Source organism: Thamnophis sirtalis, unplaced genomic scaffold (genome assembly GCF_051295495.1).
Source record: "Thamnophis sirtalis isolate CommonGarterSnake01/CBP01778 unplaced genomic scaffold, rThaSir2_p1.2 scaffold_6, whole genome shotgun sequence".
NCBI lineage: Eukaryota > Metazoa > Chordata > Lepidosauria > Squamata > Natricidae > Thamnophis > Thamnophis sirtalis.
In genome coordinates, this window is record NW_028261386.1 from 78,090,946 (window position 1) to 78,113,028 (window position 22,083).

The window sequence follows — 22,083 nt, forward strand, 5'->3', positions numbered from 1 at the left end:
AAAGAGATATTTTCAAAACATTGGTCTGTGGATATGTTAAATTGCAGGTAATGCCACTGCAAATAATTGGGGCCATCTGCATGCAATTTTATACAGCTTCTTAATATTCAGAGTACTTCAGTAGCTGCTGTCCCGAGGTATGCAGTATTCAAATTCAAAGCAGGTAAACAACAGTTTCCAGGAAGAAGGGTTTATATTACTGTATACTTTGCTTTCATAGTATTCAGCTTATATTATGGGTCACACAATCTGATTCTTGTCTTAAAAGAACAGGAAATCCCATCACTGATTTTTGGCAATAGTGCAGCTAAAATTAGACAGCACAGTCAAAGAGTGTTTCTGGGGAATTCATTAAAACAAAAAGTGAGGATCCACATTTCCCTGCCATGTTGAAGACAATTAAATTTTATTTTGAGCTTGAGTTGAGCCTAAAAGAAGAAGTACATATATTAATTATATTAGCTTTGTCCAAAATCTATATCACAATAAATAAGCTTAATCATTAAGATAATATACAATTCTTCATTCTGTTCAAATATAATATTATATCTATATATATCATCTATATATATCTATATATATCTATATATATCTATCTATATCTATATCTATATCTATATCTATATATCATCTATATCTATATCTATCTATCTATCTATCTATCTATCTATCTATCTATCTATCTATCTATCTATCTATCTATATATATATATATATATATATATATATATATATATATACTTATCTTGAAATCCTTACAAGAGTGAGTGAAATAAAACAGCATTTTTCCTGTTTCCTAGATATTCAAGGAAATACTGACAATATTTGATATTTGCACCATCTAGTGCTTTCTTCTGAGTTTCCAAAATCAGAGGACAATTTTATATCATTATTTACAGAATGTAGAATAGCTGTGAAGGAAACGTTCAGAAAGATATGTCTATCCTCAAGAGATAACTAGAATAACAAGGTTGGCACCATGAGAGTAGTCAGGTACTAAAACAGTCGTCGTCTCAGATTATATAAATCTGTAGGGCAAAAGAGGATTTACAGGTAATTTTTTTCTGTAGTGCACATAATTAGTCAAGAAAATGTACTATTCAGCAATTCCTATCCCACTTCTTTATCAGAAAGGACCTTTCATTAACAAAAATAAAAGTCCCAAAGGCAAGTGTGGTTCCCTCTGTGATTGTAGTATCCAAAGGAGATTGGGGGGAGGGAGCATGAGTAAACAAGCAGAAATAGCTGTTTCCACTTTCTCTCTAGGCATTGTTGTGATACTAATGGAAGGTGGGAAGAAAAAGGAAGAAGTAGAAGCATCTGTGGCTTTCCATGGCTTATATGCTTTCCGGCTCATTACTCTGGAAACAGCTGGGTGAAGAAGGTACAGAGGAATTAACACTAGACAGCTTCTGTCCTTTCCTATTTTACTGCAGTGCAGGTAGCAGTTTGGTCATTGCCAGTTGTACATTTCTCCCCCAAAATACCAAAATAAGCATACTTAGTATTTGCAAATATGAACCAGCTTTAAGCAAAAAGCCCCTCTCACCATTAAAACTCTTGAAAAACAAAACTTGCAAGAAATGTTCAGCATCACAGAACATGATGGCGCATCATCCTTATGGCTAAATATGATCATGTCTGTGTAGCAGAAATGGAATAGTTGGTGTTTCCTTTTCCTGTTTACTTCTTTGGAAAGGAATGGCTTCTGGGCCTAGCTATTCCTTCCATGCACAGCATAGGGTGAGTTTCAGTAGATAATGTAGAAATGGCTAAGATGCTGAGCTTGTCAATCAAAAAGGTCAGCAGTTCGGTGGTTCGAATTCCTAGTGCTGCATAACAGTGATCTCCCATTACTTCTGCCAACCTAGCAGTTCTAAAGCATGTAAAAATGCAAGTAGAAAAATAGGAACCACCTTTGGTGGGAAGGTAACAGCGTTCCGTGCGCTTTCGGCGTTTAGTCATGCCGATCACATGACCACGGAGACGACTTCGGATAGCGCTAGCTCTTCAGCTTTGAAACAGAGATGAGCACTGCCCCCTAGAATCAGGAACCACTAGCATATATGTCCAAGGGGAATCTTTACCTTTATCTCATTATTGAAACAACTCTTGTCAACTTAGAAACTGATAAAAAGATACATGTAAAAAGAGTTAAAAGTAATAAGAGAGAATAAAAACCAATAGAACAGAGCAGAGACGCAGGGTCATTTCTTTTACCCTCTTATCTTACCTCTTATTCTCTTATCAGAAATGATCCACATAAGTTGAGTAATCAAAAATACTTCCAGTTTTTGTTAAATGGTCTTGAGTTTCTTTCAGTATTTATTTATTTATTTATTTATTTATTAGTTTTGTATGCCGCCCACTCTCGGAAGACTCAGAGCGGCTTACAATAAAAAGGGAGGGGGGATATAAAAATAAAACAACAATTTAAAATTGCAACATTCATAATTTAGAATGGGGCTGGATAATTGAACAGCCCGAGGCCTGCCAGAACAGCCAGGTCTTGGTCGCTTTACGGAAGGCCGGGAGGGTAGTAAGGGTCCGGAACTCAACGGGGAGATCGTTCCAGAGGGCTGGAGTAGCTACAGAGAAGGCCCTCCCCCGGGGGTCGCCAGCCGAAATTGACCGGCAGATGGAATCTGGAGGAGGCCTAGTCTGTGCGATCTAATAGGTCTCTGGGAGGTAATTGGCAGGAGCCAGGTCTGATGCCATGTAGGGCTTTAAAAGTAACGACTAGCACTTTGAAGCGTGTCCGGAGACCAATGGGAAGCCAGTGCAGCTCGCGGAGGATAGGTGTAACGTGGGTGTACCTAGGTGCACCCACAATCGCTCGTGCGGCTGCATTCTGGACTAACTGGAGTCTTCGAACACTCTTCAAGGGCAGCCCCATGTAGAGCGTGTTACAGTAATCCAGTCTTGAGGTGAAGAGGGCGTGAGTGACTATCTGAAGGATCTCCCGGTCCAGATAGGGTCGCAATTGGTGCACCAGGCGAACCTGGGCAAAGGCCTTCCTGGTCACAGCCGACAAGTGATGTTCTAATGTCAGCTGTGGATCCAGGAGGACTCCCAAATTGCGAGCCCTCTCTGAGGGGCATATAATTTCACCCCCCAGGCTAATAGATGGAATAGCTGGACCATCCTTGGGAGGGAGCATCAATAGCCACTCAGTCTTGTCGGGATAGAGTGCAAGCTTGTTCGTTCCCATCCAGACCCTGACAGCCTCCAGGCACTGGCACATCGCTTCACTGAGTTGGCACGGGATGGACAGATACAATTGTGTATCATCTGCATATTGATGGTATTTAATCCCGTGCCAGCGTATGATCTCACCCAGCGGCTTCATGTAGATGTTAAATAGAAGAGGGGACAGGACCGAACCCTGCGGCACCCCATAATTGAGGGGCCTAGGGGTCGACCTCTGCCCTCTGACCAACACCGACTGCGACCTGTCCGAGAGGTAGGAGGAGAACCACCGAAGAACGGTGCCTCCCACTCCCACCTCCTGCAACCGTCGCAGAAGGATACCATGGTCGATGGTATCAAAGGCCGCTGAGAGGTCAAGGAGCACTAGGATAGAGGAGTGATCCCTATCCCTGGCTCGCCAGAGATCATTGATCAGCACGACCAAAGCAGTTTCCGTGCTGTAACCAGGCCTGAACCGGACTGAAAGGAATCCGGATAATCGGTTTCATCCAAGGACTGCCGGAGTTGAAAGGCCACCACTTTCTCAACAACCTTCCCTACAAAGGATGCTAGTTACTCAAAATGGCTGGATCCAGAGAAGGTTTCTTCAGGAGGGGTCTCACCACCGCATTCTTTAGGAGGAGCGGGAAGGATCCCTCCCAGAGAGAGGTGTTAACTATCGTCTGGATCCAGCCATGTGACACCTCCCTGCTGGTCGAGACCAACCAGGAGGGGCACGGGTCCAGTATACAGGTGGAGGCACTCACCGCTCCCATGGCCTTGTCCACTTCCTCAGGAGCGACAAGTTGAAACTCGCTCCATAAAATCCGCTCAAGACCTTCCCCCGGTACCTCGGCTGGTACCGTGCAATTGGAGTCCAGATCTGTCTGAATCCGAGCGACTTTATCCGTTAGAAACTGAACAAATTCCTCAGCTCTACCCTGTAAAGGGTCGTCCACATCCCTCCCTTTCAAGAGGGAGCGGGTTATTCTAAACAAGGCGGCTGGGCACGATTCAGCGGATGCAATAAGAGCGGCAAAATGCACACATTTCGCCGCCCGTATTGCCACGAGATAGGTCCTGATATAGGCTCTCATCAGTGCTCGGTCTGATTCAGAGTTACTGGCCCTCCAGCGGCGCTCTAGGCATCTCTTTTGGCGCTTCATCTCCCGGAGTTCCTCGGTGAACCAAGGAGCCCTCCTGGATCTGCTACCTTGGAGAGGCCGCAAAAGCACAATCTGGTTTAGAGCCCCCGCCGCCACTATATTCCAAGCAGTGACTAAGACTCTACCGGACTGTGGACGAGAGCGTCAGGTATTTCTTCAAGCGCCGTCTAAAACCCCATAGGGTCCATCAGGCGCCTGGGGCGGAACCATCTAATCGGTTCCTCCTCCCTACAGTGGGGGATTGGTTTCCGAAAGTCAAGCCTCAGTAGGAAATGATCAGATCATGACAAGGGCAAGATCTTAATGCCCCTCAAATCTAGATCACGTCTCCACTGCTCCGAGAGGAATACGAGGTCAAGTGTGTGACCCGGTGAGTGAGTCGGACCCCGAATTACTTGGGTCAAGTCCATGGCTGTCATGGAAGCCATGAACTCCTGCACCCCATCAGAGTGTTCACCGAGCGAAGGCAGGTTGAAATCCCCCAGCACCATAAGCCTGGGGAACTCTACTGCCAGCTCAGCTCAGTCTTTACTTTATTACAGTTAAGAAAGTGCTTGGATTTCTCTAATGTTTTTCCTAATACTGTTGGTACTTAAGCATCTTACTCATTTGACTTCATAGAATTAGTACATTTCCTTCTTCTTCCTTGCATTTTTCCTACAAGTGCAGGGTCTGTGGTTTTTTTTAATTAACCGAGTATTGTTCCTTTGGTTGCGACAAGAATTGATTGACTGGCTTGCCACCACTGTTCCCTCTAAGGTGCGCAGCTGCGTGGCCGCGCACGTGGCAAGAAAACACCGCGCAGCCGTTTCTAACTGCGCGCAGTGATTTCTGTCACAGGCTCCGGAAGCTGAGGGGAATAGCTGCTGCCGCCTCCTCCTCCTCCTCCAACAGCACTGCCGGATTTGCCGCCAATGCTGCAGCTGAGGTGAAGCCTCCAAAGCTCCCGCAGGTGCCCCCGCCCATGGCAGCGGCGGCGGTGCCTCCCCCTCCGCTCAGAGCACCTCGGCTGGGCTCTGGGTTACCCCTGCCGCCACCTCCACCTTCGCCGTGCTTTTCAGAAGCCATGAGGCCTTTTTTCCTGCTCCCGCCCCCTCCGCCGCCTTCCTACTAGCTCCCATGGCCAAATGGCTCCTCAAAAGCAGGGCGGAGGAGGAAGGGGGAGGGATAACACGGGGCCAGCTCAGGTGCTCTGCGTGGAGGTGCCTCAGGCTGGTGTCTCATTTGAGTATTGCCTGTCAAGCACTGCTTAGGTCTTTTGAGATCTGTCAATATTTACTGGGTGCCAACAGCCTTTGCTTAGTGTAGTAATCCATAACTGGCAAGCCAGTTCTTAGCTTCTCTTTGAATGTACAAAGCAAGGAGAACCTATCATGTCCCACGAGAAAGTGAGAGAGAGAGGGAGAGAGGAAGGGAGGAAGGGAGGGAGAGAGATATGCGGTTATAGATATAGATATAGGTATAGATAGATAAACAGAAGAAAAAGAAAAAAGGGAAGACAATTTTCTAATATTTCAATAAATTATTATACTATATCATTTAAAAGCCTAAAAAACACTAATAAACTCAATGCAAAAAAATGTGAATCATAAAATCACAAAGTGCAATAAATTATTTTTAAATGACAAAAAGCATACAAAAAAAGGAAAAAGAATAAAAATCAATAAAAACATTAAGAAACCACTTTTCAAGTATATCCTTTCTTCCCATTGAACCTCAAATATAAATCAATACATTTGTAAGCATTAGGTTTCTAATTTCTTGTCTGGTCCTTTTATCTATTTTTTCTTTAGAAATTGTATTTAAATGTCTTAAGCATGCATTGCTATGTAACGTACACTATATATGAGAGCTATTTTTAGTTGAATTTGTTCAGATTCTGTTGTGAATGTATACTGCTAGTTTTTTTGCTATTGCTGTGTATTCTCCATGTTTAGTATTTGGTTTAGTTATTGAGCTACTCTGAACATTGTTTTCTTATTAAGTTTTTCCTAACATGAACTTGAGCTAATATACTTAATATGAGAAAGGTTCAGCAATTAACACTGCTTTTTAAAAAGAACAATATTTCAATAGATCAATTGTTTATCTGTATGAAGTCTGTATCTTAAGTTCCTACTATACAAAAGGTATTACCTTCTAAGGCAACCTTTATATAATACATTAGTGGCCAATGTTACATTGCTCCTAATGACAAAATTAGAGCTGTGTTAAGCCTATGAAAAAAGACCCCCAAATCCCAAATGAATAAAATCATTATTAAGACCCAATGAAAAAATTACAAAAATTATGCATAAACTTTCATGTTCCCCAAATTTCCAATCCAAAACTTAACCCAGATTCTTCAGACATAGATTTGTAATTCAGAGTCAGACTCGATTATTAGAATGAATGCATTAATCAGGGGTGAATAATGTTGGTGAAATCTCATCTAACCTTCCATAATAATAACATACATACACAAATAGCTGACAGCCACATCTCTGAAACACTATTAAATCTGAACTAAACGTTTATCTAGAACTCAAATAAATAGCTGCTTTTTGGTTTTATTTTTTTTAATATTTATCAGTCTCTCTTTTATTCCATACTTCTGCTTGAAAGACTATTCTACCGTATATACTCGAGTATAGGCCGACCCGAATATAAGCCGAGGCACCTAATTTTACCACAAAAAACTGGAAAAGTTATTGACTCGAGTATAAGCCTAGGGTGGGAAATGCAGCAGCTACCGGTAAATTTCAAAAATAAAAATAGATACCAATAATGTTTTTGAATATTTATTTCAAAGAAAAACAGTAAACTAGTGCAATGAAATACTTCACTCACCTCATGATGCTGATGTCCCGCTGTGATGATGATGTCCCGTGCAGCCGCGGGAGCGATGTCCCGCCTCCTATGACACACGGCACAGTGATTCCTATCATTGGATCACTGTACCAGAGGAGGTGGGACATCGCTATGTGGCTGCTTGCCATAACAAGGAGGAGGTGGGACATCGTTGCAGAGTGGCAGGAGTGGGAGGAAGGGGAATCGTAAGACAGCCCTGCATTACATTAGAACGTGAGGAGGGGGGATGGTGCGGTGCGCGCTGCGCGGCAAACTGACACAGAGGGAGGGGAAACTCACAGGGGCACTGGGCCATTCACGAGTGTCACCCAGCGGCATGGCCCCGCCCCTTTCTCTCCTCCATTTCGGGCAAATTTTTCACTGACTCGAGTATAAGCCGAGGCGGCTTTTTTCAGCCCAAAAAATGGGCTGAAAAACTAGGCTTATACTTGAGTATATACAGTATGTCATGCTAAACAAATGCATATTCTAGTGGCAGCGGGGGCTCGTTGGCATTTTCAGTGGCAGCCCTGCCTCCTGTGAAAAAAAACGAAGATGGAGCAGATCCACGCAGATGACGTTGCTGCAACATGACTGGAGGAGAAATTCTGGGAGTTGAAGTCCACAAGGCTTAAAGCTGTCAGGTTTGAAGACCCCTGGATTTTTTTTTTCCTAAAGGGTTAGGGGTGCAAAGGTCTTGTAACTTGACAGCTTTAAGACTTGCGTGCTTCAATGCCAGTTTCTGAGCCAACATTTTGGTTGCTAAGCAGGACTGTTGTTAAGTGATACTGATATTATATAACACTTTTAATTAAGCGGGTACCTTGAATAAACATAACTTTGAGTTTCAAATAATACTGATTTCGTTGTTATCTTAGGTGACATCTGTGAAAAAAATTCAGGTGCTCAGGCATGAAAATATGCCGCTCAAACACTATACTTTTCTGCTCACACTGAAAAAAAATTAGAGGGAACATTGCTTGCCACCTGAGGCTGACATCCTGGACTGAAAGAGAATGACTGACCCAGTCACCTAGTCAGATTTCATATCTAAGGACTAGAACTCACAAGCTCCAAGTTTATAGCCTGATGCCTTAATCAATAGACCAACTGGTTTTATAGAATTGATGGATGATGACAGTTAAAACATTTGGTTTAAATGTATACATTTCCAGAGACCTTCTCTTCTCTTTACATTCATTTCGCTTCTATAAACATGATTATTCTTTTTAAATTGTTCCCTTAAATCTCCCATTCTGATTTGTGTCAAGTTCTTTGTTAATTTTCCAAATCTAATTAATCACACACAATGTGTATTTTAGAAATGTATTGCAATTGTGTAGAAATTGTATTTCTTGAGAGAAAGGCAACAAAATGTGATTTACTGAAATTTCAGAGTCTTGCTAGTTTATTTATTCCAGTCATTTGACCCGATTGAGAGAACTGTGATAATTGGGGCTTCCAACTCTTATTCATAATTACTCAGCTCGCTTCTATATCCATAAACACCCAGTAATGCAGCATATACCGAGGTAAACATTCAATGAAATATTTTTAATTCAACTAAAATGATTTAAGTAGAATAAACATTACCCTAAAGTAGAATAAACATCATCCTAAACATGGTACTTTCTGAAAATAAGATAAAACATTGTGCGTGATAAGACTTACCTAATAAAAGATAATAGAAAATTAATCAGACCAGCATGGATAATATTTTTACAGTTGCACTGAACTACATGGCTTCATCCTGAATAATCTGAGCAGATTATCTATGCATAACTGGTGAAATTCCATTGTTCTTCTACTTCTTTCTTCCTCACCTGTAGAAATTTAGACATGTAAGAGAGGCAGTAGCAAAGGAAGAATCTGATCTATTAGTAATGCACATAAATTAGGCTTAACAATTTTGTCTTGCTAAAAAAACCTCTTTAAAAGGTAAACATAGTTTATAAAAAAGGGTTTTGTTAATTTGCAAAACAAATTTCAAATTTATTAACTTATTTATTTATAAAAACAAAAACAGCCAACATTAATTGTTACTAAGTATCTGTATTTTTATTTCAGGGTGGGGTTTTTTTTTTGTATATTTCCTTTAACCAACTTTCTCCAAAGAAAATTAAGGCCATAATGTTTCTTTTTTATTATATTTAGTTTTCAGATAGGGTAGAGTACAAAACAACATCTTTCATATTCGGATATTTCATCAGTTTGATATATTCCCTCCAAAAATACTAAACGCAGACCCTAATTTTGATAAAACGTATTTCTATATTGTTTCAGGCAGATTTGAAATATTACTTATATAAATGCAATGAATTAGCAAATTAAATTGGCACTTTATTTTAAAAAGCAATAAAGTTCAGCTTTCAATTATAAAAACATTTAGTAATTTTCAAGTAAAATTATATTAGTCATTTGCTTTTTTCCATTTTTATTTTTAGGGCAGTTTCATGGGTGCATATTATTCTATTAAATTTAAATAACAATATTTATTGATATAAATTGTTTAAAACCAGCATTTATTGCTTTAAAACTGCTTCTAAAGTAGCTAAACAAGCTTCTGTTTGTTTCACTGTAGGAATGTGTAAACATACTAATTTTTGAAAATATTTTCCAAATTGTTCTAGAGTGCAGTGCTCATTAGATTTCAGTAAGGGCTTTACAATGGTGTCTAGCAAAAGTTGTATTTGCTTTTCTTGTTTTTCACTAAGTTTTTGGTAGTATCAGTCTGACTTCGAGCAATGTTTCAAACTAAAACTTTTGTATTATCCTAATTTTTTTAATGTAAACTAAATATCTGAAATAGTACTGGAGAAGGAAAAGCAGCATACTATTGTTTAATGGATAGTGAAATTGAGGGACTAGTGAGTGTAAGACAACATTATTTCTCCAACAATTAAGTAAAATGAATGTTAAGACTTAAACCTATCAAACAATCTGAAACCTGTGTAACTTTATACTTATATATACCCTTTTTTTCTCAGCTATTCAGAAATGGAAATAATAATTTGATTTTGTCATCCCTTTGAGGCAGGCCAGGTCAGGAAACAGATAGCACCAAAATGTTAGAAATAGACTTTATTGACATAAGGCTATAACAACAATTTAGAAAGCCTGGCAGCATTTCCCTTTCTTAAGTCTTAGACTAAAAAGTCAAGACAGGGCAAGGTTGAGTTTCTTTCTCATGCTTTCCTGTTTTCCTGGGCTTAGTCATGCTTTATTAATGATTGGTGCATATTTTCTCCAAGGTCATCTCTGCATTCCTCCATAAGTTTAAGGAAGTAAGAATGACACTTCACATAAGGACATAAAGCATTTTAGAATGATGACTATTTTCCATTCCAGGCAGGTCCAATTCAGTACAAAAAAGGGGTGGAAGAGGTTTGGCTCCTAGCTCACTGAAGCATTTGTAAAGAGTTAGCAAAGGCAACTATTTCATGATCTTTAATACCCAAACTTTTTTGAAATTGGTAATGAATTGTGTCTTTCTATTCAAATACACTTTGCGATTTTCCTGGCGGCATGGAAGATTAAGGATGCAAAGTTTCATTGTGCTCAGGCAATGTAGAGTAATGCTACACCCCCCCCCCTTTTGGGCCAAAGTCAAAACAAGTGGAAGTTCTTATCAGCTACATTTTTCCAATTGTGAATACTCAGAAAACATTTTACAATTATATTTACAAGTGCATTTAGTAAGGTTCTACAACAAAAGCATTTACCTCTGGGTTTTATCTGATTAAAAAAAAACTTTTTCTCCAACTTGCATTTCCGATTTAGCCTCATGTGAAAGGAAGCCCAAAAGATATTATGGGTCATTCTAGAATCTAGAACAAAGGAAAAGAGGGAAATAGATAATTATAGACAATAGTGACTTTAGTTTTTTAAAAAAAGAAGCTAGGCCTAGTCATAATTAAGTACAAAGTTGTTGATTTATTTATTTTGCAACTAATAATATTGACAGCAAGAATGTAAGAAAATTATAGAAAACCAGGACTTGTTTTACAAATCTGGAAAAAAACAAAGAATCTTGTGGTATTTTATTGCAAAATTTATAGTTGATAATTATATTAAAATCATCTATTTTTCTGGAGCTGGCAACTTTACAGAGAATCATTTTCTCTGTCTGGTGTATTTATAGAATTACTACTACTGCAATATTTTCAATGAATATTATCAATGTAGTTAATGCAATAGTTACTTTGATGATAAGACAAAAAAAATTGTACTAAGATTTTTACTCATTAAATATGTACTTTTAATGTCAATAAGACCTTATGTCAATTCCTATATTTTAGCCACATGAGTTTTAACCAACATTCAATTTCAAATACATACCTGTTGTGGCCCGGCAGGAGCTGTTGGAGCTGCCACCAGACTCCGACAGCGAGGGGCCCTATGAGTTGGCCCTGGAGGATGTGCAGGACCCTGGACAGGGTTCCGACTCCGAGAAGGGCACAGAGAGACTGGTTGGCCACCAGGTGGCGCCTGAGCCTTGGATCAGTGGGGAGGAGACAAGAGAGAGTGATGCAGAAATCAACGGTGAGTTGTTCCGGGATGCACGCCGTCAAAGGGCTACTTGGCGTCAAGAACAACTACATAATTACAGGAGGTAATTACGCTCAACTGATGGTTCATTAAGCTCCTCTCCAGACTATAAAAGAGACTCCTTGTGCCATGACCTTCTTGCAGAAGTCAACGCTTGGACTAAAGAGAAACGAACTTGGCAGGTTGGATTGCTGCCAGAGTTAGTCTGAATTGCTGCCAAAGTGTCGGACTTGCTGCCAAGGTCCTTATCTGTTTGTTTATTTGGCTTTCAGCCACCAAGATTCTGGTCTTGTTATTAAAGGACATTCCATTTTACGCTTGTCTCGGCTTTCATTACTGGACAGAGGAGGGGGTCAGAACTCATACCATTGTTCGATTTCACCTTTTTAAAGATGGTGGTAGTGGTTTTAGCCTAATCAAGAAATTGTTTCTTTTTTTCCATTCATTCAGAGTAGATTTTAGTCATGGATATATTTTTTTAAAGCAACTCCTTAAAACAACTCCTGCTTTCAGTTATAAGATTATAAACTTGACAAGTTTATAAGTTTCTTTAAGTTATAAGTTGACAAAGGGAAGCATTTGTCCATTTTATATCAATGCAATGTATATAATTTAATTATAGGTTGAAACTACTAAAAATATTTTTCTTTATGAAATCGTATTCTGTTTTTTGCAACATATATTTTAAATAGATTATGAATGCAGTAGCTCTGGTAAGCCACACTAATGAGAATGACATAAATTTATATTTCAAAAGTAAGTTAACTCTTCCTTTAGAAGATGTAAATAAAGAAGGACTAAGGGAGACATGATAGCAGTGTTCCAATATCTCAGGGGTTGCCACAAGGAAGAGGGAGTCAAACTATTCTCCAAGGCACCTGAGTGTAGAACAAGAAGCAATGGGTAGAAATTAATCAAGGAGAGAACCACCTTAAAATTGAGGAGAAATTTCCTGACAGTTAGAACAATTAATCAGTGGAACAGCTTGCCTCCAGAAGTTGTGAATGCCCGAACACTGGAAGTCTTTAAGAAGATGTTGGATAGCCATTTGTCTGAAACAGTATAGGGTTTCCTGCCTAGGCAGGGAGTTGGATTAGAAGACCTCCAAGGTCCCTTCCAACTCTGCTATTGTATTAAGTGACTTGTTGTATGGAATTATCTATTCCGTGTAGATTGATAATGAAAACAGAAAATTAAAAGATTTTGAAGTGTTAAACAATAAAGTCCTATATCACACATAATTACATATTTCAAAATTTTAAAACAAAGTTGTTTTGATATTCTAAAACATTTTATATAAATTAATTATTTTTCAGTGTAACGTCATGATTAAAAAGATTTTTCTATTTAAATTGAAATTAACCATGGAAAACACATAATCTTGTAAAAATTACACAGAAATAGAAAATTACAAAAACTAATGTATTTTAGCAGAAATTTTTCTTAGTATTCTAAACTTTGGTCTGCCATAGCAGGTGGCAGTACCAATCCCATCTTAGCTGTTTTCAGAAAAGTTACCGTAAGTAGTCAGAATTAATACTTAAGATTGGGGTGAGCAGGAAGCCTCATGAGTATAAATGAACCTGGGAAATAGAATAGCAGACAACATACTTTACATCACTATTTCATCTGTATAATTGATTAACAATCTATTATGAATAGATGATGTAGATTACCTCTCAACCAAAGAAAAGGTGTGGATGGTAATTTCCCAAAACAAACTTTTCAAGAAGTGCATGATATCATGAAGAAGGGAGATTTTAATTGCTCCAACATCTGTTATATAATAATTTATATGGTCAAAGATCACAATACCAAATTAAAATCAAATAGAAATAAAACACTAGCATAACAGAGACAAAATAAAACCTAGATATGTAGTATGTATTACCGTAATAGTATCTGTGCAAGTGTAAATCTAAAATACTTCAGATTAGGTAGTAAAATATATGTCGTCCAAAACCAAGATAGCTAGTATGTGTTAAACCTAAAGCAATAAATACTAAAAAATGTAGTTGTTTATGTAACCAATTATTTTCTTTGTGGCAACATAGAAATTGGCTACTGTGCAAGTGGTAAATGGCTTAATATCTTCTACATGATGATTCACATATAAATTATTTGATCTTCTTGGAAATATACATATTGGGACAGAAGATAAAAGGACCTGATATCCCCATAGAGTTTAAAATGAGTAATACATGTGAAATGGTTTTGATCTCTTGTCATTAATAGGCAAGTATGCTCAGTTAATGGGGCTTCTGAGTATCTGCCTTGCAGTAATGTGAATGATAAAATGTTATGTTTGGCTTTGAAAAATACTATTTTCAGCTTTGGGAAAATTAGATTTTATAGATATCTTGCTGGTTCTGAAGTGCCCTTATTTATTCAATTTCTATCATGTCGACGCAGACTTTTAACTTCAGTCTGAAGTTCTATACCCTGTACTCTTTGGGTGAGCAGAATATAGCAAAATGCCAAGAAAAAAGCTAAGATGTTGGCCATGCAGGTACAGATAGCCAGGGAAATGATTGAAGCCTGAAAACTGGCCTCTTGTCAGTCAACAGGAGTGCTGATTTACCACCAGCTTATCAGGTTCTATGGAGCCGAGTCGCCGGCCATCAACGCACCAGTTAACCAATAGGAAAACACTACATAAATGTACTCACAGAATAGCCCAAACCACATATTCCAGTAGAGAGAAATTCCCTGAAGATGGGTTCAAGCACAAATCTGAAAGCTACGAAGAGTAAATCTCTGTCCCAGTGACTGACTCAGATCTGATCTTGGGGAAAAAAAGCTACATAACTAGTACTTTGCTTCATTTTCTCTAATAAGGAACTCAATGTTCCACCAAGAAATTGTGAAAAACAGGATGAAGGGCAGGATGAAAGCTTGAGTCCAAAATGAACATAGTTGGAGAATATAGTCTTTGGGTTATAACAAGTGCAACAACACACAATTGCATTGCTTAGTGAAAAATCGTGGCAGTGCTTTTACTGTCATAACTCCAGGACTCTGCAGGTTATTTAACAAGAAGGGACGTGAGTTCCATGCAAGGAGACAGGGCATGCATGAGTGGGGAGGTGCTTTGGGTGGGCATGACTTGAAACTTTCCCTGCCGGCTTTCAGATTGGCTTTACTATGGGAAGCAAGCAAGGAAGCTTGCAAATGATAAACACATGACCAAAGGATGCTGAAACTAGCTTATGTATGTGCTAATTGGTCATGATTGTGGGATTGTTGCAATGGCCAGACCATTGAGGACCAATTTTAAGTACCATTCATTTAGCACCATTGTAACTAAATGGTCATAATCTGAATATTTGTATCTTTTTATTTTGAATGTGTTGAAATCTTCAGGACCAGATAATGAAGGAACTGGGAGTCTGGCTGAACTCTTAGTGTGAATTTCTTTAAAAAATTTTTTAAGAGAATTGGTAAAATGCCAAATGACTGGAGCAAATGTCTCCATCTTCAAAAAGATAGAATCTATTCAGTATTCATATTGATATTGCTCTATAAACAATGTGAGAATAGAGAATTAATTACAAGGTTAGGATGAATTTATCAACAGAAAATCTTATTGAATTAGCTTACCTTAGTTTTTTTTTCTTCATGTAGTATTTTCATCAATAGATTATGGGAATTCTATAGAAACAGTCCGTGATTTCAGTAAAGCATTTAATGAAATACTCATGACTTGCTGATCAGAGATTCTATTAAATATGGTCTTAATGATTTGACAATTAGATACAGCTGGTCTGAAAATCACTTTTACTGTATATGTTCATCAGTGGTTGTTCATCAAACTGGAAAGAGATGCCCAAAGGGTCAATCCTGGTCTTCAAGGTCCTTCAGTATTTTCATTAAAATATTTCTCTCTCTCTCTCAAAACTGTTTATGCATGTGTATACATGTGCCAGTGTGCATGGGCACATGTAAAATACTGAAAAAATACTTTCATGTCTGATTTAGATGAAGAGGGGCAATACATATTTACATTTTTAATATATGTATACAGGCTAAAAATGGGATGGGGTAGCTAATACCTAGAAAACAAAAATATAATTCAAAGTGATCCTGATATGTTGGAAAAACAAACTGAAAGTAGCATAACTAAATCTAACAGAGATAACTGCAAAGATCACCTAGAAAACAACTATCAAATATAAAAATATAGGACAGGAGTTATCTGGTATGGTAACGATACTTGTGAAAAAGGTATACGCCAGCAATGTGATGTGGCTGCTAAACAAGATCAATGTAAATACAGGAATAGTTTCACTGCAACGATTCAACACCCAGCCTCAGATTGCATCCATTCTGGGCAACATTCTTTAAGGCAGTGTTTTTCAACCACTGTGCCGCGGCACACTAGTGTGCCGTGACATAGTGTAAGGTGTGCCGTGGGAAAAACACTTTATATATAGTCAATATAGGCACAGAGTTAATTTTTTTAAACATTTTCTAATGGTGGTGTGCCTCGTGATTTTTTTCATGAAAAAAGTGTGCCTTTGCACAAAAAAGGTTGAAAAACACTGCTTTAAGGATTGGGGGGGGGATGGAACAGGTTCAATAAAAATAAATATAAAGTAAGTTCTTTGCAGAGGGACTACAGTAGCATCACTGTATGTGTTTACCCAGGAGAAAAGACCGACTGAGGGGAGGGATATACCGTATTTTTCAGCGTATAAGACGCACCTTTTTTTCCTCAAAAAAGAGGCTGAAAATCTGAGTGCATCTTATACACTGAATACAGCATTTTTTGCCCCCCAAACCCCAGCCCTTTACCAAAATGGCCGTGCATAGCCATTAGGAGGTTTCCAGAGTGCTCCTGGGGGCTGGGGAGGGCAGAAATTAGCGAACAATTGGCCATTTTTTTTGCTCAATTTTGCCCCTCCCAGCCCCCAGGAGCACTCTATAAGCCTCCTAAAGGCTATGCATGCCCTTTTTTTGACAAAAAAGGGCCTATTTTGACGAAAGACGGGCCATTTTTGGGAGGTCTGCAGAGTGCAAAAGCTTTTTTAAAAAAAATTGCCTCTTCAAAATCTTGGTTCGTCTTATACTCCGAAAAATACAGCAATCCTTTACAGATAAGTAGTAGAATATGCCATTGAAAAGATTAAGTAATGTTGATTCTTATTATGCCTCTGTAGGAGGGCAGATTCTGATTAACTGCAAAAAACAAAAACAAAACCAGACTCTAATAGTAACAGTTCAATAGTGGAACAAGGCTAGGCAACTATTGGACCGAGATACTTTAATCTGGATTCCTAATTTATGGGTTAGATTCAAAGTAATAAATGACTTCTTCCAACTCTGATTCCATCTCCATTGAATTTAATGGATTTAATGCAAGATTAAGCAAATCTTGCCAAACTTAAATTGAAGTCACAACTGCATAATGACTCGTGCCAGTACCTAAATTTTGTTCACATTCTCTGATAATTCATTACCAATAGGGTTTTTTTTAAAAATAAGAGCCAATTGCTAAACTATTTAGAAGCATGGCACTTTGACATGAAAATCTACCTGGTTCTTTAGAAAGATCCACACAATTCAGTCTATTTCTTGTATATCAGTTGCCTATTTTGCAGGAACATCAGGTAGAATGCCAAATCTCTGCTATCCTTAACGCTGATGCAAAATCAATCTTTCCAGATGATCAGTGGAAATGAATGATCCATCCAATACTTTAAATCAATACAGTATAGTCAAAATATTAAAGTCGCATAGAAAGTTAATAAATCCCAGTTGGAAATGAGGTAAGAATGAATTTTTTTCTTCCATTCTCCCACATAATCCAAATATTATCATAGAACTACTTTTCTATCACACTTTCCTGATATTTCAAATCTTGAGTAACTTCCTCAAATTGTGTATTTTATATGCAATGGGATGAAATAACTGGAAGTTGTTTCACATTTCAGGTTAAAATATAATTAGCTAGGTACATTAAAAATTGTGGGGAAGGTCATACATTTAAAAGTGAAAATAAATGAGTTTCCTGAAGGCATTGTTCTCAGCAGGGCAGAAATTCAGATATATATGCCATAGCATTGCATTCAATTGCTATTCACTTATTTTGAATGATAATATTATAGTTTTTAAATAAATTTGTTCTTTCTAGGTCAGGAATGAGTGTTAAAAAATCAAAACTGGAATATGAATGTTGTATTTGGTCCAATATTAATGCTATTGATTGCACAAACTATTTTCTGCAATACCCATGGTGTATAAGAATTTTTACAATATGGTGTAAGAGTTAAGGTGTTGGACTGGCTTAAGAGAGATTCAGTTTCTTCTTCAGTCATGGACACTGACTGGGTGACTTTGTGCCAGTAACCATCTATATTGAACCAGCTTCCCATAGTATCTGGGGGGTGGTGGAATGGAGAAGGGAATACTATGTACTATTGCTCTTGGCAATGCAAACTATCACAGGTGTAAAAGTAAAACTTGCTTATTTCCATTAATTTTTAAGACGGCTGCCAAATTTAATTACTAGGAGATGGCAGAATTATATTGCCCTTGAAGACAAATTTAATAGAGATCCAACTTCAGAAAGCAGATTGTTTCAAGTTTTTTTCTGATTGGATCTAAATCTGAACCTCACTTCACATATTTGATGTTTCTTATATTGTCCATTGATTACTGCAGATAAATTGAGAGAAGATGGCTTAGATCTGAGACTATTACAAATTTAAACATAATTAGAACCTTCCTTGAAGGGTGGGCAGCAGCCTTCATACAACTCAGAGAAGGCTTGTTAATACTCTGCACTGTGAAAATATGAGGAAGCAACTCACTTTCTGTTCCATTTCATAGCAAGCATTTTCATATGCTATTTTATTTCATGTCAACTCACACTTCTGCAATTAGGCTCACAATTATAAAAGCAACTCCAATCACCCAGCTGCAGATTTCTATATCTTGTATACCTTACAGTACTAATTTAGAATTAATATTTCTCAAATTTCCTTTTACTTGCCCACTTGGCTTTGCAGCTGCCAAAATAATTATTTTGACATGGCATTTGTGTCATTATACAGGCTCAATTCTTACTATACTCTTGGACTTTGCTTTTGTGCCTAGCAAACAAAGGTTATGCTAAAATATCCCCGACTTTTATTTGCTGGATGGCATCATCCTATTTAAAACAAACATATTTCATTTTTTTAAACTAGAGGTCCTTGGCAATTAAGATTCTTCATATTTCTTTAGAGGTTACTAGTTCAATGCTTTCTTTAGTCAAAAGATATGTATACAGGATACTGGGCAAATACTGGTAATCATGTCTCTGAAAGTAGCATTTGGTTACAATGTCATACTATTATATAACTACTACATTAAGCATGTAGTAGCCTTTTGAAGCTTTAGTGTTTAGTCTTTGTCTAATTATGCAGACATGCGTAGCACAGATAATTTTTTTTTAGATTTAGATTTTAGATTTTATTGCGATTTGTAGGCCGCCCTTTTCCCTGAGGGGACTCAGGGCGGCTCACACAAAATCGGGGAAGGGGAAATACAGACAATAACAAAGACACATATAATAAAAACAGTAACCAACATGCATTCATCATTCGGGGGGGGGCAACTATCTTCATCCCCAGGCCTGACGGGCTAGCCAGTTCTTCAAGGCTGTGCGGAAGGCCTGGACGGTGGTGAGGGTACGAATCTCCACGGGGAGTTCGTTCCAAAGGGTCGGGGCGACTACTGAGAAGGCCCTCCTCCTTGTAGTTGCCAGCCGACACTGGCTGGCCGATGGAATACGGAGGAGGCCCAATCTGTGTGATCTTATTGGTCGCAGGGAGGTAATTGGCAGAAGGCGGTCTCTCAAGTATCCAGATCCACTACCATGAAGGGCTTTATGGGTGATTAACAGCACCTTGAAGCGCATCCGGAAGTCGACAGGTAGCCAGCGCAGCTCGCGGAGGATAGGTGTAATGTGGGTGAACCGCGGTGCACCCACTATCGCTCGCGCGGCTGCGTTCTGCACTAGCTGAAGACGCCGGATGCTCTTCAAGGGCAGCCCCATGTAGAGCACATTGCAGTATTCCAGCCTAGAGGTCACGAGGGCCCGAGTGACTGTTGTGAGTGCCTCCCGATTCAGGTAGGGTCGCAACTGGCGCACCAGGCGTACCTGGGCGAATGCCCCCCTAGCCACAGCCGTCAAATGGTGGTCGAATGATAGCTGTGGATCTAGGAGGACTCCCAAGTTGCGGACCCTCTCTGAGGGGTATAGAGTTTGGCCCCCCAGCCTGAGAGATGGAATATTGGTGGAATCCTTGGGAGGGAAACACAACAGCCACTCGGTCTTTTCTGGGTTGAGCACAAGCTTGTTAGCCCTCATCCAGTCCATAACCGCCTCCAGACCCCGGCTCATCACGTCTGCCGCTTCATTGAGTTGGCACGGGGCGGACAGATACAGTTGAGTATCGTCCGCATATTGATGGTATCTAATCCCGTGCCTGCGGATGATCTCTCCCAGCGGTTTCATGTAGATGTTGAATAGTAGGGGGGATAAGACCGAGCCCTGAGGCACCCCATATGTTAGGGGCCTAGGGAACGATCTCTGCCCCCCCACTAACACCGACTGTGACCTGTCCGAGAGGTAGGAAGAGAACCACCGCAACACGGTGCCTCCCACCCCCACCTCCCGCAGTCGTCGCAGAAGGATACCATGGTCGATGGTATCGAAAGCCGCTGAGAGGTCAAGGAGAACCAGGATGGAGGAATGTCCTCCATCTCTGGCTCTCCATAGATCATCAGTCAATGCGACCAAAGCGGTTTCAGTGCTGTAACCGGGTCTGAAGCCTGACTGGAAGGGGTCGAGATAGTTTGCTTCCTCCAAGGACCGCTGGAGCTGAAAGGCCACCACCTTCTCAACAACCTTCCCAAGAAAGGGAAGGTTGGAGACTGGACGATAGTTATTAAGGACAGCTGGATCCAAAGATGGCTTCTTTAGGAGGGGTCTCACCACCGCACCACCGAAAAGATAATCTTTTCAATCTGACCGCTAGTAGAGGAGAGTGGCTATGAAAATTAACACATGAACCCAAAATTGATAACATCTGATAACTCTACAGTCTACATTATAGCTCTAATTTCTTTAGCACCAAGTCAGCAGGTGCCTAAGGAAAAGAGTGCTCACTTGAATACAATAATTGACAGGCTGTTAGTCTGCCTTCAATGGTGTTATCCTTTGTGTACCATTTTGAAGCTTCACTTTATAAAAGCCCCAGCAATAAATTTGAAATATCATCTAGATAGAAGCTATAAAAGAACCAGAATCAAGCCCCGATTGCTTCAAAATATCTGAACAAGAGCCATTAGAATTATTTCAGAAGGGATCTCATTACATCTCTTCATTCAGGCAAGTATGAATGAATGTCATTCTTCAACCAGCATGCCAGTCTCTACAGTTCCAACAGATATTTTTTTTTAAACCAGACATTGTCTCTATTATGTGGAAGAAAGCAGCAGCCTTGCCAATTTCCTGCTGCTTGCACAGATGCTTGTTCCTATAGCTTCTACTCTAACTCTCTTTGGCAGATTACCAGCAGTAGTAATAATTATTATTTATTAAACTTGTAACTCAATGACTCCGGGAGGCACACAGCAGACAAATTACAATAATGGCAATACAACATTAAAAATAAAGATAAAAGGCATCAAGTGCAATAGACCAGATGGATTGAAGCAAGCAGACTCATTCTCCCTCACTAAAGGTCTGAGTGAAGAGCCAAGTCTTCACAGGTCTTCTAATAGCGAATGGGAGCCATCCACATCTTGGGGAAATCTCATTTGAACTGAACAAAGCTCTTGTCAAAGTAAGACTGTCAAAGACTCTGCAGATGCAATAAAGCTTTACACCACTGTATACCTGGCCACATTAATTTAAAATTACCATGACTCAATCTGGAAGTAAGAGTACTTTGGAAGGAAACAGTAGAGCTGGAAAAGGTGCAGGAAAAGACAATTTATAACTGATTAGGGTACATAAGCTAGAAGAGTTCCCATTCAAGGGGAAATAGTAACAAGGATCAGCAATTTTTATCAAGTGGCATCAGAGGTAGTATTCAGCTGGTTTGGACCAGTTCTGGTGTACCCGTAGCAGAAATTTTGAGTAGTTCAGAGAACTGGCAAATATCACGTCTGGCTGGCCCCTTCCTCCTGCCCCCGCTGTGCCCTGTCCTATATCCCCTTGTTTTTTAGCTCAGCGAAATTTAAACTTCTCACCTCTTTTTTAAGGATCTTATTTAGTGCTATCCAACTTCATTTTTCTCCATCTTCCTCTCAACTTATATGTATATTGGTTACTCACTTTTGCATTCAATGTACAATT